Source organism: Schistocerca gregaria, chromosome 4, assembly GCF_023897955.1.
Source record: "Schistocerca gregaria isolate iqSchGreg1 chromosome 4, iqSchGreg1.2, whole genome shotgun sequence".
NCBI lineage: Eukaryota > Metazoa > Arthropoda > Insecta > Orthoptera > Acrididae > Schistocerca > Schistocerca gregaria.
The window spans coordinates 585,967,268-585,973,267 of record NC_064923.1 but is presented as its reverse complement, the minus strand read 5'-3'; positions in this window follow the sequence as shown (position 1 = coordinate 585,973,267).

Sequence of the window (6,000 nt, the reverse complement as noted above, 5' to 3'; positions counted from 1 at the left end):
TGACCGAGACGTGTAACCAATGGTACCCCATACCATCACGCCGGGTGATACGCCAGTATGGCGATGACCAATACCCGCTTCCAATGTGCATTCACCGCGATGTCGCCTAACACGGATGCGACAATGATGATGCTGTGAACAGAACCTGGATTCATCCGAAAAAATGATGTTTTGCCATTCGTGCACCCAGGTTCGTCGTTGAGTACACCATCGCAGGCACTCCTGTCTGAGATGCAGATTCAAGGGTAACCGTAGCCATGGTCTCCGAGCTGATAGTCCATGCTGCTGCAAACGTCGTCGAACTGTTCGGGCAGATGGTTGTTGTCTTGCAAACGTGCCCATGTGTTGACTCAGCGATCGAGACGTGGCTGCACGATCCGTTACAGCCATGCGAATAAGATGCCTGTCATCTCGACTGCTAGTGATATGAGGCCGTTGGGATCCAGCACGGTGTTCCGTATTACCCTCCTGAACCCACCGATTCCATATTCTGCTAACAGTCATTGGATCTCGACCAACGCGAGCAGCAATTTCGCGATACGATAAACTGCAATCGCGATAGGCTACAATCCGACCTTTATCAAAGTCGGAAACGTGATGGTACGCACTTCTCCTCCTTACACGAGGCATCACGACAACGTTTCACCAGGCAACACCGGTCAACCGCTGTTTGTGTATGAGAAATGAGTTGGAAACTTTCCTCATGTCAACATGTTGTATATGTCGCTACCGGCTGCAACCTTGTGTGAATGCTCTGAAAAGCTAATCATTTGCATATCACAGCATCTTCTTCCTGTCGGTTAAATTTCGCGTCTGCAGCACATCATCTTCGTGGTGTAGCAATTTTAATGGCCAGTAGTGTACAAACGCTGCTGTGACGATCGCGATTCTACCAACCCACGCAGTTCTGTACTATCCAATGTCACTTGTACTACCTTTTCTGACAATATGCACACTGCTTCAGGCGCTGATGGTTCTAGGCGCTTCATTCCGGAACCTCGCTGCTGCTACGGTCGCAGGTTTGAATCCTGCCTCGGGCGTGGATGTCTGTGATGTCCTTAGGTTAGTTAGGTTTAAGTAGTTCTAAGTCTAGGGGACTGATGACCTCAGATGTTAAGTCCCATAGTGCTCAGAGTCATTTGAACCATTTGATTCAGGCTCTGGCGCTTCTTGTGTCTCTGGTCTGTCGAAGCTTTGTCCTTGAAACATCCATTTTGAGAACCAACACTCGTAAGACAAGGGAACAAAATACATTAACTTAATTCTTAAGTGCAGTCATGAGCCATCTCGACTCCCGGCACTGCCTACCTAACAATTACACGCATAACATTTTACTGGAACTGATTCTGTACTTGGCGTTGAGTGGCCTCAAGGTTATACTGTGCGCATCTAACTTGCACTAACCAATCGTGACTTCCATTAACTCCAAACCTAGAAAAATGCACTGATTCCCTATTCACAATAAAATCTACTTTACAAAATGCACGACTGTCAAACCTTTTCTCCATGGCCAAAATACAATCAAAATTTTTGGACTTACGGTACCCCAGGCTGCAGGTTCAGACGTTGATCTAAGAAGGCGACATCAATGATCTGACACCATTGTTAGACAGTGGCGGATACAGAAAAGGAGGGGGCGCTAAAGGTATCTTGAGCTATCTTTACTTTTACCGCAATAAAAAAGTCGCATTATCGGAGATATACGTCTTAATAGTAACTATTGTTATGTTATTAGTTCAAATGGCTCTGAGCACTATTGGACTTAACAGCTGATGTCATCAGTGCCGTAGAACTTAGAACTACTTCATCCTCACTAACCTAAGGACATCCCACACATCCATGCCCGAGGCAGGATTCGAACATGCGACCGTAGTGGTCGCGCGGTTCCAGACTGAAGCGCCTAGAACCACTCGGTCACTCTGGCCTGCTACGTTATTGGTAAAAATATTGTTACGAGTCACGAAACAATATTTTTACTGAGAAATTACTCTGAATTACTATTATTAATACTTCACAGTTAACTAATCACTCTCGCTCTTGATTGATCCTCACACTTTCACTTGCTATAACTAGGACATTTTACTTATTAATTCTTCAGTTTCCATATTTCTGCTTCTGAATGTAAACTAGCTTCCTATTAGGCGAATAGTCCGTATTTATAAGGCTACGTATTGAAGGTTCTCTGTACAAGAAAACAGTGGAATATTCGGGGCTTTTCTCGAACAAATGTGAGACAGAATAACGTATCGAGATCACTAGAATGGTCACGACTTTTCTAGTAGGTATGTGTTAGCTATCTATGTGCTAAACACAAACGTATAAAATACGATGACGAGGACGCGCGTGATGCATAGGAAAGTACAACTTCTCGATAACTCGATTCAGTCTGGTCGGCTGGCAAAAGAAACGAACGAATAACGTGTGGGCGGCGGTGGTGGAAATGCGGGGGGGGGGGGGGGGGGGGGGGGGGGGCTCTGGTATATGGATATGGATTGTCACCCGTGGAGAGCGAAATGAGACGTCAGGACGCCAGTAGTTTTGTTTAATTAACTTCTTTATTCCAGCCCTCAGCTGTAGTACATCAGGAACAGCTTGGTGGAGGCGTCCAGTTGCCTCTCATGTGAAAGAATAGGAGTCCAGGACGTCTGCGGAGGCGGCCGTGATGATAGTCCGAAAGCGCAGCTGACAGTTCCGCAGAAGTGGCCGTGACCTCCCCCCCCCCCACCCCCCCCCCCCCCCCACCCACACACCCCACACACACACACACATACACACAGTGAGCAGATAACCCTCTGCTCTGGCCGCAGCTGCTTTCTGCTTTCATGACTCAGGGTAGGCTGCCCTACCACTGGTCGAACAGTGGACCCGTACTGTCTTTCAGGATGTCGCTCCAGGTGTCACTGGCTTCAGGTGTACGCTCTGTGATACTCAGATGAGAATATTTTAGTACGTGAAAAGCTGACTACTTATACACTCAAGAAAATGTTCGTGTAGGGCATAAGGCACACACTCCAAACACTTCCGCGGTGACAAATGAGGAAAGGCTTCTGTCCTTCAGCTGGCGTATTGCAGCACCGGCTGTCGCTATACTGCACCCACTTTGCTTTGCTTCGCACTGTCTGTCGGCCGTGTTTTGTTTAACAGCGCCTATCACCCTTGCCTGCCTGTGGCTGGCTCTGCTGCATCTCACTTCTCCTCAAGCCTACTTTTTGACTGAATGCACCTCTCTATGAATAGCTGTTTTATTTCCAGTTCGAAGTCGTGAACCCATGTTTCACCGCATTGTAATGCCCAAGCAATTCCTGCACAGATGGTCCTTCGTTGCTCTTTACGATTGTCTTAGGTGGCGACGAACCCAGTTGGTAGATATCTTTGAGTACCCCAACTGGTAGAGGAGTGTGCCACCATTGCCAACAGCCACATCCAGTTAGAAACGAGACATATCATTGTGATCCATTGATCACCTAGAATGAGAGAGCCCGCACATTCCAACGCTGCATGAATCACGGCTCTATGCGGGTGGCTGGCATGTGGGAGTTTGGAGAGGTTTGCGCGACCTTGTTGCGATGATGACCTCGTCGTTCTTTTGTTCACTTGCAGGTCACCATAGACATTCTACATGTGTCTATGAATATCCACAAAGCTCTAGTTTTTCACCAAAAAAAAAAAACCTCAATGACAGTTCTCTGCTTGGAATGGACGTCTTTACAGACGCCATTTTGAAAGCTATGTATAACGCTGCCATCTAGTGGAACGCCATGAAGCTATAGGGACTGTAGCCGGAATATTCCACGACATCCCACAACAAATCCCGCAATTTTTGAACCTAAACTGGTCGAGGAAAAAATGTGTAGCGTTAGTTAACGAACGCACCTCGTAAACTATATATAAAAACCTTCGTTGTTAATCAGTCTTGTTGTTGTTGTTGTTGTGATCTTCAGTCCTGAGACTGGTTTGATGCAGTTTTCCATGCTACTTTATCCTGTGCAAGCTTCTTCATCTCCCAGTACTTACTGCAACCTACATCCTTCTTACTATTAGTGAAAAGCGTATCAGATACCTGAGACTAGCCTTCACAGACAGACAAAATAGATGACGGGGATTTTAATTTATAATAAGTATAGGAGCTATTTGATCCACAATAAAAAGTTTGTGTTTCCTTCAATTCCTATGTACCATACAGATATGTAAACAAGCTATAAATGAACGAATTAATAACTCTCGAATCATGATACACCGCAAAGATGTCACCACTCTGTGCCCAAGCCCATTATGACTACAGTCACAGGTACACTCAAGAAACAAAAAGCAGACCTCCAAGATAGGTAACACACCTGTATTAGTTGTCAGACCACGGTTCTTACTCTTTCACGTTGAATTTAAATTGCGTTACGGAATACAGTGTGTTCCGACCGGGAGCATATGTTCGACCATATAAAGTGGTGTAAGATATTTCATATGCTCAGAGCAGTATATAAGTGCACAGGATAGAGAAAGACAAGTAATATACAATATATAATTGTAACAACAACGAGAGGACAATAAAGCCATCCTCATATGGGACGAAGCAGCTAACGTTGACCTGGACGCGGACGAGACATTCGACTTCACGAGAGAGTCATCGGCACACGGGACAAGCTGGCTAACGCGATTCTCTCCAGTGGCTTTGTTTGGCTCACAAACCACATAGGTAGTTTCGTGACGAAAATGGAAGTGCGTAAAACAGCTCCATTAACTCTATTAGCAACTGTCGAAGAAGAGCGGAGAAAATCGCGAAGAAGATTCCCGACATGGTGATAGCTTGAACAGCCACTTGTTGGTAGAGGAGCGTTACATAATACTGAACAACAACCTCAGATATCTATTAGTAGTTCGTTAACTGAATTTTCTTCCCATTTTCGGTTTTAAGTTGAATATAGTTAAGATATAGTGTCTTACGTCAATTTGTGCGTGCGTAATACCCATTTTCTCGATGTTGCATTGACCACCAAAATTCTGAAGTAACGTACTTCGTCATATAGATGTCAAGACCGAGATTCATTGCGTAATTTCATTCGAATGGAAGAGATTTTTTCGAAGCTGCTCACCATCAATGGACAAATAATTTAAAGGCAAGATGCAAACTTAAGCCAGTCCATAAACCCAGAGATGGGTGGGTATATTTTACAGAAAGTTTCAACATAGCAAAAAGTACAAATGCATAGCTTGTGTTTACTTTCAGACATGTACTGACAGTGACATTAAGATTTTTGTCTGTGCAACAAGAATAACAGTAAATACCTTGGACATTCGAAAAAATTCTTCTATTAAATGAATAAGAAACATCCAGAATCTTTTGGAAAGTAAAACGCGGAAAAAATATGTAGAAGGAGGTAGACGCTATTCTTCTACCTTTCTCTTCATACCTCATCAACTGCGCTACAGCTTCGACGTTGCAACCAGGTGTCCATATATGGCATACACTGTCTAAAGCCTGTGTCTACCAATGTCATTATTTGATATTTAAAATGAAAATTGTACCAAAAATACGCGCATTTGATAGATCATCATTGTGCAGTAGCACTGAAACGGTAAACTTCCGTAGCACATAAATTGTAACATTAAAAAAAATCGACTACACGAAGCCTTCACATAAGGATACGTAGTTTCATTTTATTATAACAAATTGTAGCTATAACGACGCGTTTCCGAGAGACCTTCAATTTACTGACGCTCTGAAACAGCGTCTATTCAAACAGTCAACTCATTTTTATAAAGAAAACGCACCAAATACCATGTTTAACGCCATACAATATGGCGACTCCATTCGTTTGCTTCTGACGTAAAACGATATCGCATGTCATTGACCACATTCCTCTCCACGAGGCAATAATCTGAAGTTTCAAAAATGGTTCAAATTGCTCTGCGCGCTGTGGGCTTAACATCTGAGGTCATCAGTCCCCTAGAACTTAGAACTACTTAAACCTAACTAACCTAAGGACATCACACACATCCGTGCCC